This window comes from Corylus avellana, chromosome 5, assembly GCF_965113065.1.
Source record: "Corylus avellana chromosome 5, dhCorAvel1.hap1.2, whole genome shotgun sequence".
NCBI lineage: Eukaryota > Viridiplantae > Streptophyta > Magnoliopsida > Fagales > Betulaceae > Corylus > Corylus avellana.
Window position 1 is genome coordinate 23,866,954 of NC_142494.1, and position 13,003 is coordinate 23,879,956.

The following is a 13,003-nucleotide window of genomic DNA, read 5'->3' on the forward strand; positions in this document are numbered from 1 at the left end:
TGAATGTATGTAATTATGTTTCAGATTATTGCTCTGGTAATTATTTTTACAGTTTATAGTTCAGTTTGTAGAACATTTTCAGCTCCACGTGGATAATGTAAAATAATGCAAATACACTGAGAAGACTTAACAATTGACTTGGCGGGTCTTTGGAGTTGTCTTGGAAGTCATGTGGGCCAGTTTTGAGGACCCTACACCCAACCTTTTGCTTGATGATTTAACACATTGGCGTGAATGAGTGAATTAATGCTCAATATATGTCATTGACTTGAGAGTCAACATTATTCTTGATTGATGAACAAATTAATATCATCATCAGTTTAAAAGATTGACTTGATCTGTTGATCATGTGGCTCATGCATGCTCATGAACGTCAATGTCATGCCCACACGCAAGGAGATTTTTAGGAATTTGCCTCAAGATGAGAAGATATATAATAAGTATCCTGTATCCTGTTTTATATTCCACTGTTTTTTTTTTTTTGTGGGTAATTTCCTGTATCCTGCTTCATTTGGCTTTATTATAGTGCATGTATCCATCAATCCATTAGCTAGACATGCTCACACACTTACTTGGATTTGGATGGTCTATAAATAGGATCAATCCATTAGCTAGACATGCTCACACACTTACTTGGATTTGGATGGTCTATAAATAGGAACGAGGTACGTAGAGAAGGTCCGCACAATCAAATAAAAACCGAAATCATGAAGGCCAATCTACTTATAATAATCTGCCTTCTCTTGGCATCCGCACTCTTCATTCCTTCTCCAATTTCAGCTAGACAATTAGCTGGTGAGTTCATTTGATTTTACCAATTTACAGCGTACTAAAATTATGATGTTGTTGTTCATTGTGTTAGATTTTAGATTATAATATTTTGAATATATATAGGTTAATTATTTCCAGCAATTGGTGTGCAAAGAATTGTTTGAATGGAAATGAGTTTTCTTGGTCGATCTTAAAGTGATAAATTCAAACCAAATAGTAGTTTAATTAAGATCTTTCAGTTTTTGAATTATGGAAGACGAGTAATTAATATTATTGTTTCTTTAGATTGGTTATCCTCTGATCATATCTCTGGTAATTAATTAATGGTGCAGAAAAACCTCATTTGACTCCTGGAACCAAGAATCCAGGCAAGCCAGCAGTGCCATGTGATCCTAGCAATAGATATACGACGTGTTACCCCTCAAGGCCGCCATCATGTAACCCGTACACGCGTAAGTGCCCACCTGTCGGAAGGCGTTTGAGATAAGAAGCATGTCCACTACTGCTTAAGAAGACTATTATATATATATATATATATATATATATATATGGTTTTTGGGGCTTTATTATTATGATTGCTTTGATCATGTGTACTCAGAATTAAACCTACTTTTCTTTTCTTTTTTTTCCTTGCAATAATTAATGAACTCCAAGAACCTCTACAGTTTGATGTAATGTATGCAAAATAAAAGAGCTGACAGAGTCAGTTGGTATATATATTGAAAGGACTTTATTATAATTCTATATATGTATTTTCCTTTACCTGTATTCTCACAAAGTTCAAGCTAGAACTTAGAGCAATTATTTTGAGGCCGTAATTATTGGGAAAAAAAGAAAAAAAGGGGGGGACAATGATATACAACTCATAATTAGCGGTATTCGTAAAAGATCTGAAAAATATAAATGAAAATGACATGGTACCTTGTCTTATATGATCATATATATACTATTAAGAAGGAGTTTGATACACTCGCATGTCGACACTAATCTCGTCCAAAATTGCGGTCAAATCTGATCTAAGGGCCACAAAATCTACCAATTAAGGTCGTGTACGTTCCAAAATTAACTTTAAATTTCTAATTGTGTTCTCAAATTAATATTACAATGTCATGATCATATCTTCAGTGTGTGAGGGGAGAGAGGCTTTAAATCCATGTCATCCACACCGGTTGTTAGAAATTAAAATATTATATATGGAAATTAAATGAATATATTGAAGATGAAGACTGGATTTAATTATTGACATGATTCATGATATATTACAAGAAACTTAAATTTATAATGAGATTTCAAAATTAATTCTTGCAATTCGATGATTTCCTTATAATAAATTAATAATCAATATAATGTGTCTCTTTATCTACTCCTTACCACGTACTTAAAAGGCAACTAACTGTACACGAAATAATTCCCCAACAAAAGCTCGAGAACTATCTCACACTGGTTAGACTACCAAATCCCCTAGGTTTTTATTTTTAACGTCACACACACACACACACACATATATATATAGAATAATAGTGCGGTATATAGCATTACTCGATCTTCCTAAAATTGCTAAATTCTCAGCTTCTATTTTTTTAAACCAACCCGTCTCTCTCTGAAATTACCAGACAAATAAAAATATACAATCTATATTTCTCCTTAATTAGATAAATGTCTTTTCAGATAATCCAAATTGAAAATTTTAAATACGACTCCAAACGACACCTATTTAAATGTCTAGGTGATTCACAAATATTAAGCGGAATAAGATCTGACCTAACAATCAATAATCAACCAAATACAGATATGTAATGAAAATCAAGAACACAGATATTTGGTTACGAAGAGGAAACCATTTAGAGAACTCTCTAAATGTAAAACCTCTCCGGGGCAGCCAAACCCAGGAAATCAATCCACTATAAGAAGAATAAGGAATACAAGAAGAATTACAAAACCTTTGCAATCTACTCTTCCTTGTACACGACAAGCGACCCACTTGACTTCTACCGCAGTAGCCCTTTCCAGAACATCTGGCACAATTCTTCTATAAGATTTCCTTTCATCGGAACTCCGATTGGCTTCACGTATTTAATCCCTTCTCAAATAAGCTAGAACAATATCTCTCTCTAAGCTCTCTGATTTTGCTCTCCAAAAATACGTAAGTTACAATGGCAAACTCACGTAGCTTAAATAGAAAAAATACACAACATAATACTGCCGTGTCCGGACATGGTAGATCTGAGGTCCGGACATGGCTAGGATTACTTATTCGTAACCTAGTGATGTCCGGACCTCCAATTCGTGTGTCCGGACATCTCAACAAAAACGTGTTCTCTGGAACTGATGTCCGGACCCAACTTCTGGAGGTCCGGACATCTCCTTCAAAAACGTGTTCTGGAACTGGGGTCCGGACCCGGGGAAATGAGGTCCGGACCCTGCTTGAAAAATCAAGTTTCTGGAAATGGGGTCCGGACCCGGCTTCTGGAGGTCCGGACCCGGACTGTCCAGTCTTCATCAACAACTCCGATCGATAGGCGTTTGTGGTCCGATTGAGCTGAAATTTTGCAGGGACGTTCATAACACATGAATCTACATTATGAACGGTGGAGATTGGATTCTAAGTATTCTATATCAGTGTTTGAGCCGTGAACAGTAGCATCTGCATTTTGGAACTGAATTAAGCCAACACAAGAACTAACAAACTCCCCCTTTGGCAATTCAATGACAAAACCAAAATGTCGAGCCAATCCCATCATCTCCCCATATTTACTCCCCCTTTTTGTCACAGAATGACAAAATGTCTTCATATTTCCTGAAACATTTCACAAAATACATCAAGGCATATGTGGAACAGGAGTACAGAAATAAAACTCATGATAAAAAAATGACGTAGAATGCAAGATCATGAACACACATCACTAAAAACTCCCCCTCAACATATGATTCAATAATCAACAAGAAGCACAAAAAAAAAAACAAAACAAAACAAAACAAAACAAAACAAAACATGTTTCTCCCCCTCAAAAGTCAAATGAACACACATGATACACACATCAATGACTCATGTGTTGCACAACGAATATCCCAAACATGCTCCAAATATGCAAAATATACATGAGACTAGAAATGGCAAGAAACTCATATTGCCTAACCCAAGCAAAGAAAAATGTTTCATTCAACCCATGCTTGTGTAGTGTGTGTGTAAGCCATCCAAAGAGAAAAATTTTCAACTTACAAAATGAAGAGAAAGTTTCACCACCATGAGGTTTTGACAAGTATATCAAATCAAAAGTCAAACCTTATCATACTAGGACCTAGCCACTCTCATCCTATACATTTCTCTTTGTAATACATTTTGCATAAGTTTGACACAGTGAAATAAATTCCTTTTGGAATATGATCTTTTGATTTTATTTGTTTCACTATCTTGTTTATTTTTCTCTTTGAGAAAGTGTCCTTAAACTTTTGGTGCTTATTACAAAAGAGAAAGCAGGAATTTTTAAGCCCTAGGTTCAACTAGCATATGGTCAATTTGAAAAATATGACTAGTCAAAACCCTCATATGGTTACCTAACAGACCTCACAACTAAAGTGAAACAGAACCTCAATTTAAGCTTAATTGTGCACAATAGATAAAGCATAGGCAAAATGTACCACATAAGCTCAGGCTTTAGGTAACCACAAACACAAGTTCATTGACACAAATTTTCATCTCATGCATATTAAGAACATTCCAAGACGCAAGGAATTAAATCCATAAAAAGCAACATGAGAAATTAATGGACTATCTAGGTGCATAAGACAAAAGAAAGAAAAGAAAACAATCAAAGTAACATATTTTTGTCTTTTTGAAATTTTTCACAAAAGAAATGCACATGAACGAGAACAAATGCACAACAAACAAAAATGCAATGCATAAACTAGAAAGCGAAAAACAAAAAAAAATGCAAAGCAAAGAAAAACAACATGCTCTAGGATTTTCAAAAATAAGCAAAACAACAATTCCTAGACATGTTATTTACTCACCTAAATTTAGGTGAGATCACTACCACTCCCCCTCAATGGGTGAATGGTATCGACCTTCCTAACCCAAACCTTCTTAACCCTAGGTACAGATTTGTGACTCTTGTCAAACTCATCTAACCTAGATAACACTCCTTTCATCATTATGCATAGCCCCTCAAAACCTTTCCTAGAATATGAATTCTCACTCTTATGCTCACGAGGTCTCAACTTAAAACAGTTAGGTCGAATATGACCAACTTTGCCACAATGATGGCAGGTATGGACAAATTTTGGAGAAGCTTGTCTCATATGAGGAGGGATATACATATACTTAGATCTAGACAAACATGACTCTACACCACCTTTTTCTTTCTTAGGAGCAGCCTTTTTATTCCAAGGTCTTTGGAATTTCAACTTAGAACAATTTGGTCTAATATGACCAATAATCCCACAATGGTGGCATGTAGGAATGAACCTTTGAGAAGGTTGGTTCCTTGCAAGGTAAACAATGTTGGAATTGCTTCTAGGTAAAAAGTTCTCAGCACAATGGTACTTACCTTTCTTACCCCTCTTATCTCTTGAAGTCGCAGTGGCTATTTTCTTCTTTTTCTTTAAGACTTCTTTTCCTCTTCTTCTTGAAGAGTGAACAGCAACTAGCTTATCTTTATCCAATGACTCTTCCAAGTTTTCTGTTTCAACAAAAACTTTCTTGGAAGAAGAAGCAAGGTTAGAGGAAGGAGCAATAATCTTGTCAAAATCAATCCCAGGTTTATCACAAGTAAATTTTTGGGTATGCAAAATTTTTCAAGATTATCTTTAGAGAATTTTTTCAATAGAGTTTTGGACTCCTTTAATTCATTCTCTAATGACTCAACTTTATTAGCAAGATCATGATTTTCAGATTTCAATGTTTTACACAAATCAAGAGAATCACTCAATTCACCAATTAGCTCATCTTTATCATGTTTAGCCTCTCTGAGTTTCTTTAGATTCTTGGAATTAATAACTTGTAGCTCAGAGAATTTCACAAACAACAAATTATAAGTCTCCTGAAGATCAATTTCATTATCAGAATCATAATCAGAATAATACTGTTTATCAGAAGACATAATAGCTTCAAAACAATCAAGAGTTTTGGACATCTAGAAAGTATATAGGATCACACTCAGGAATTTAATCCTTTGACAGAGTGAACCCGCTCTGATACCAATTGAAAATTCTAAATACGACTCCAAACGACACCTATTTAAATGTCTAGGTGATTCACAAATATTAAGCGGAATAAGATCTGACCTAACAATCAATAATCAACCAAATACAGATATGTAATGAAAATCAAGAACACAGATATTTGGTTACGAAGAGGAAACCATTTAGAGAACTCTCTAAATGTAAAACCTCTCCGGGGCAGCCAAACCCAGGAAATCAATCCACTATAAGAAGAATAAGGAATACAAGAAGAATTACAAAACCTTTGCAATCTACTCTTCCTTGTACACGACAAGCGACCCACTTGACTTCTACCGCAGTAGCCCTTTCCAGAACATCTGGCACAATTCTTCTATAAGATTTCCTTTCATCGGAACTCCGATTGGCTTCACGTATTTAATCCCTTCTCAAATAAGCTAGAACAATATCTCTCTCTAAGCTCTCTGATTTTGCTCTCCAAAAATACGTAAGTTACAATGGCAAACTCACGTAGCTTAAATAGAAAAAATACACAACATAATACTGCCGTGTCCGGACATGGTAGATCTGAGGTCCGGACATGGCTAGGATTACTTATTCGTAACCTAGTGATGTCCGGACCTCCAATTCGTGTGTCCGGACATCTCAACAAAAACGTGTTCTCTGGAACTGATGTCCGGACCCAACTTCTGGAGGTCCGGACATCTCCTTCAAAAACGTGTTCTGGAACTGGGGTCCGGACCCGGGGAAATGAGGTCCGGACCCTGCTTGAAAAATCAAGTTTCTGGAAATGGGGTCCGGACCCGGCTTCTGGAGGTCCGGACCCGGACTGTCCAGTCTTCATCAACAACTCCGATCGATAGGCGTTTGTGGTCCGATTGAGCTGAAATTTTGCAGGGACGTTCATAACACATGAATCTACATTATGAACGGTGGAGATTGGATTCTAAGTATTCTATATCAGTGTTTGAGCCGTGAACAGTAGCATCTACATTTTGGAACTGAATTAAGCCAACACAAGAACTAACACAAATGAATGTTTGTAATTTTATCTTAGAATTCTTGAAGAAGTTGATATTTTTATTTTAAAGAATAGAGGCATCGATCATATATGATGCCTGATGAAATTATGATGTTGTTTTTTCCTTAATTGTTAGTTTGTTGAGATAATTATATTGGTTATATATCTTCTGATCATAATTATCCTGCTAATTAATGGATGCAGCCAAACCTGACTTGCATCTTGGTATTGGAAACGTTACTCCTGGAAATTACCGGAAATCGAGCCAAGCCAGCAGCACTGCCATGTAAACGTGGTTGGAGTTGTACCCCCTCAAAGCCGCCACATAAAATGCTGCTAGCCCCTGAAGCAGCATGTGGTTGAGCAATAAGGCACGATGAGGCACTGGTTTTTTGAAAAATATGGAATTACTATCGATAAATTTCATGAGCATAAAACTCTTATATCATAGAATATACAGTTTTGAAAAATCATAGTTGAAAGCTATGAAAGTTACAAATTCATAAAAATGACTTCAAGCTTCCGCTATCTCATGTACAATTACATTTAAGGAACAAATTTACTTCGTGCAGATTAGATTTAAGACATGAGAACCTAAATTTATACATATTTGGTTTTTGGGGCTTCATTATATATTCTGATTGCTTTGATGTGCACTCAAAAATAAACTTACCCTTTTTTTTTCTTTTTTTTTTTTTTGCAATAACTAGTGAACTCTAAGAACCTCTACAGTTTGATATAATGAAAATAAAAGAGCTGACTGATCAGTCAGTCTATTGGTTTATATATATATAAAATCAGACTTTAGGGTTCGTTTCACTGATTTGTAAATAGCTCTATATGTGATATCATAAAAAGTCACTAATAAATTAAAAATCCTATGCAGTAAGGAAAATTAAGGAATTACTCCCTGTAATAAGTATTCTTTGGAGGTGATCATTTCGCAATTAAACACATTGTTATTAATTACGTAATGGCTGCGGAAGAATTATGGGGACGGCGAATAGAAACGGTGCGTTGCAATGAAATTTCCTCCATGTTTTAGCGTGGAGGTGGGGTTTAATTTTAGCATGAGAACCTTAATTATTATGTACTCCACTACTTCGCTAGCAAACACGTTGCAAATAGTGTACAACCCCGGGCCCACTTTGCTTTTGATTGTCTGAATTGAATTTAGGGTATGAGTTACGTACAATTAACATACATAATCAATGCATGAACATATTAACAATTTCAATAAAGAAAAAAAAAAAAAAACCCAATCGTGGCAGGCAATAATGAGCTTGAGAAGAGAACTAAAGAAAAAAATAAAACTAGCTCCAATAACCTAAGACACTTGTCAAACACTGGCTGTTGAAGTTTTCGATAACTTAATTTCCCTTGTTTTTTGGAAAATTTTGGAAAATATTCCTTTTGAATTAATCTTACATCATTTTGGCTTGTCCGGCTCACTGGACCCGACTCTATGTTTTGGCATATTAATTTGCACAATAAAAGTCACGAGCCGACGAAAATTCGGTCTATTTAATTAATTTGCTTCTGTATTTTAAATCAGCAATGAATATTATTTTACTTTTTTGGATAAACTTTACTTAACTTTCTTGAATTGCATTATCACTTTTGTAATGTCTCTTTTAAAGTTTAATTTCTCTTTTAAAGTGTATTTGTCTTTCAATTGTTAATTTGCATTTTCAACCTTCCGTTAACTTTTTTCAAACTACACCCATTTGTTTTAAGAAAAAAAAAATTTGCAAAAATTAAAGCGTTGGTCTGAATTTAACGGAATCTTAAAAATACCTATGCCTCATCCACATTATTGGATAATTGTAGGATGAAAAAAAAAAGAAAAAAAAAAAGAAAAAAGAAAACTGGTTGTTTTATGTGGTCTACTAGTACTGCCTGTGCAAGACTTTTCAACTATATATTTATATCCCACTCCTTTTTTTTGGGTGGGTAGTAATTTCCTCTATCCTAGCTGATTTGGGTTTGTTATAGTGCATGTATCCATCAATCCTTGCATTTGGATGGTCTATAAATAGGAGCAGGAGCAGGCTAGGGTACGTATAGTAGAGATCGAAGATCAAGTAGATCCCGAAATGAAGGCCATTGATCTTCTTATAATCTGCCTTATCTTTGCGTTCACACTACTTTTTATCCCTTCTCCGAGTTTAGCTAGAGAATTAGCTGGTGAGTTTTTTTACTAATTTGCAACTAGCGTACGTACTGATGAAATTATGATGTTCTTTTTCCTTAATTGTTAGTTTGTTGAGATTGCTCTTATATATATATATATATATATATATATATATATATATTCTGATCATAATGAATTATCTGATTTGCAGCCAAACCTGATGTGGATCTTGGTAAGGGACACGTTACTCCTGGAACCGGGAATAGAGGGAAGCCAGCAGTGCCATGTAAAGGTGTTAAATATGGGAGTTGTCTCCCAAAGCCGCCACCTAAATGTAACCCGTACGATCCTAATTGCCCACGGCCCTGAAGATATTTGAGATAAGAAGCATGCACCATGGTTGAGCAATAAGGCATTATTATATCGTTGTCTAATTTATATATATATATATTGTTTTTGGGGCTTCATTATTCTGATTGCTTTGAGGTGCATGCACTCAGAATTAATGAACGTCTATATATATATATATATATATATATATATATATAGTCTGATGTAATGTGCATGTGCAAAATAAAAGAACTGACAGATCAATCAGTCAGTTGGTTTAATTATCTAAGGGATCCACTTAATTCCTTACAATTAATTAATTCTATATGTATTTTTCTTTATTTGCCTTCTGATCACAAAGTTCAAGTTAGAACTTCAAGGAATTATTTTGAGGCCGTACGTAGTTATAGGAAAAAAGGGACAATGATAAACAACTCATATAAGCGGTAAAAAAATCTGAAAATATAAATGAAAATGCCTTTTCATCAAGGCTAGGCCAACCCTAATTGATCAACAAGATAATAAATGGTACGTGGATTATGTCATTCCTTCTCCAATTTCAGCTAGACAATTAGCTGGTGAGTTCATTTGATTTTACTAATTTACAGCGTACTGAAATTATGATGTTATTGTTCATTGTGTTAGATTTTAGATTATAATATTTTGAATATATATATAGCTTAATTATTTCCAGCAATTGGTGTACGGACGAAGAATTGTTTGAATGGAAATGAGTTTTCCTGGTCTTAAAGTGATAAATTCAAACCAAATAGTAGTTTAATCTTTCAGTTTTTGGATTATGGGAGACGAGTAAGTAATATTATTGTGGCCCGAGTAATTAGTTTCTTCAGATTGGTTATCTTCTGATCATATCTCTGGTAATTAATTAATGGTGCAGACAAACCTTATTTGACTCCTGGAACCAAGAATCCACGCCAGCCAGCAGTGCCGTCATGTGGTCGTGGTCCTAAATATAAGAGTTGTATCCCCTCAACGTCGCCACCTAAATCATCATGTACCCCGTACAATCGTAAGTGCCCACCTGCCTGAAGGCATTTGAGAAAGGAAGCATGTCCACTACTGCTTAAGAAGACTATTATATATATATATATATATATATATATATATATATATATATATATATATATTTGGTTTTTGGGGCTTCATTATTAATTCTAATTGCTTTGATGTGCACTCTGAATTAAACCTACCCTTTTTTTGTTTTTGCAATAATTGATGAACTCCAAAAACCTCTACAGCTTGATGTAATGTATGCAAAATAAAAGAGCTGACAGAGTCAGTTGGTATATATATTGAAAGGACTTTATTACAATCCTATATATGTATTTTCCTTTATCTGCATTCTCACAAAGTTCAAGCTACAACTTAGAGCAATTATTTTGAGGCCGTAATTATTGGAAATTAAAAAAGGGACAATGATATACAACTCATGAGCGGTATTCGTAAAAAATCTGAAAAATATAAATGAAAATGACATGATACCTTGTCTTATATGATCATATACTATTAAAGAAGGAGTTTGATACACATGTCGACACTAATCTCGTCCAAAATTACGGACAAATCTGATCTAAGGGGTACCTCGAAACATTTTAATAGTTTGCGTGGTAGAATTGCATACTAATAAACACCATTAGAATGTAAAGAACAAAATAAAAAGAGACTTGCTGATCTAATGATCAAAAACTATATCTGGGAGCAATTGATCTCATCCTTTCATTCCACAAAATCTACCAAGGTCGTGTACCTTCCAAAAATTAACTTCAAATTTTTTGTGTTCTCGAATTAATATTAAAATGTCATCTTCAGTGTCTGATAAGGGGAGGCTTTAAATCCATGTCATCCACACCGGTTGTTAGAAATTAAAATATTATGGAAATTAAACGAAGATGAAGACTGAAAAAAAGAAAAAAAAAAAAAAAGTTTTGTATGCATAAAATCCGAACGACTACATCTATATTATTGACTTGATTCATGATATATTACAAGAAACTTATATTTATAATGAGATTTCAACTCTTAAGGACTATCTTAACAAAAGTTAAACAAATATTTTGTCAAAATATTTCCACAACAAAGGAGAATACAAGTTTATAAAGAGTGTTGTGTGTCGAGAAGTGACACATCAACATTATTAGATAATTGTAAAATAAAAAAATAAGATCCAATGGTTAATTTGTTCGTTTATATATCTATTAAAAAAGAAATTCTAACTTCAATTTGCATGATGAGTTGGCGGGAGAGGGCGTTATCTTTGGCCCTTCTTGATTTGGAAGAAGAAGGTAAATTCTATTTTTCTTTGCAAGAGCTGTTTTGAGGACCATAAACACATTGGGAGGAGCTTGAATGAGTCAATGCTCAATATATGTCATTGACTTGAGAGTCAATATTATTCAAGATTGATGGCGGACAAATTAATTTCATCACCATAGATAAAAGATTCAGTTGATCATGTGGCTCATGCATGCTTTTGCCTCAAGATGAGAAGATAAGTATTCTGATTTCTGTGGTGGTGATTATTGTGTACTACCCATTAAAAAATTATAAATAAAAAAATTAACAAAATAATATATATATATATATATATATATATATATATATATATATGTTTTGAAATAAAATTTAAATTAAAAAATAAAAAATTAGAGGGGTGACTACAGGCAGAGATGGATCTGGGGGACCGGCAATGGCCCTGGTCCCCCCCAAATTACAAGAAAAAAGAATTTTAAGGCAAAAAAACAAATTTTAAGATAAAAATAATAATTTAAAGTATTTTTTTGCCAATTGGTCCCTCCCCAAAAAAAGTTTTGGCCTTTGGTCCCCCTCAAATTCAAAGTTGGCTCCGTCCCTAGCTGCCAGAATCGGCAGCCAGCAGATCAGGGGTAGCTCGCGGGCCACCCCTTCCCCAGTGTGGCTGTCGGTTTGGAATCGATAGCCACTTGTGTTTTTATTATTATTTAAAAAAAAAAAAAAAAATTATGTATGTTGGGTGAAAGTGAAATTTTTTTGAAGTTTTTGAGTGTGGTGGTTGTTTTAAAAACAAATTTTGGGTGGTAATATTTTCAAATTTTGATACGTTTTACTGTTCTCGCGTCACTATTCACGCTAAAATAGTAGTGCGTACGTGAATAGTGGTTACTATTCACGAGCACCCTCTTAAAAAGTCGCAATTTTGTGACATTTTCTAAAAATGTCACTATTCAAATGTCATTAAATGTTGAAATTTTGTAGTGTTGCACATATGCTTCTAGAGCTAAATGATTACCTACTGCACTAGATTATTTCTTCAATAGGTTCCCTAAAGTTCCTTCGCCAAATAGATGATTTTACATGTTTCAGCCTACGCTTAATAAATCGCTTTTGCACAAAATAAGAAACAGTCTCCCCAACACATAAATGGTTAGGAATTTACGTTCTCATAATCTCTGGTAATTAAATCAAACCCATAGCAGAAATTAGGAGGGAAAGCCCATAGAACATACAGGTAACTTCAATGAAATTTCCTCTACATTTCAGCATCAATGTGGGGCTTTTGTAGGAGGGCCTTG

At 34.4% G+C, this 13,003-nt stretch overlaps 1 long non-coding RNA gene across 1 annotated transcript; it reads left to right on the top strand.

Annotated features, from left to right (window-relative positions):
- The first annotated feature begins 483 nt into the window (after positions 1-483).
- LOC132181258 (uncharacterized) lies at positions 484-1,533 on the top strand. Its single transcript, XR_009440237.2, has 2 exons — positions 484-795; positions 1,104-1,533. It is a non-coding gene; the product is annotated as an uncharacterized LOC132181258 (long non-coding RNA).
- The last annotated feature ends 11,470 nt before the right edge of the window (positions 1,534-13,003 follow it).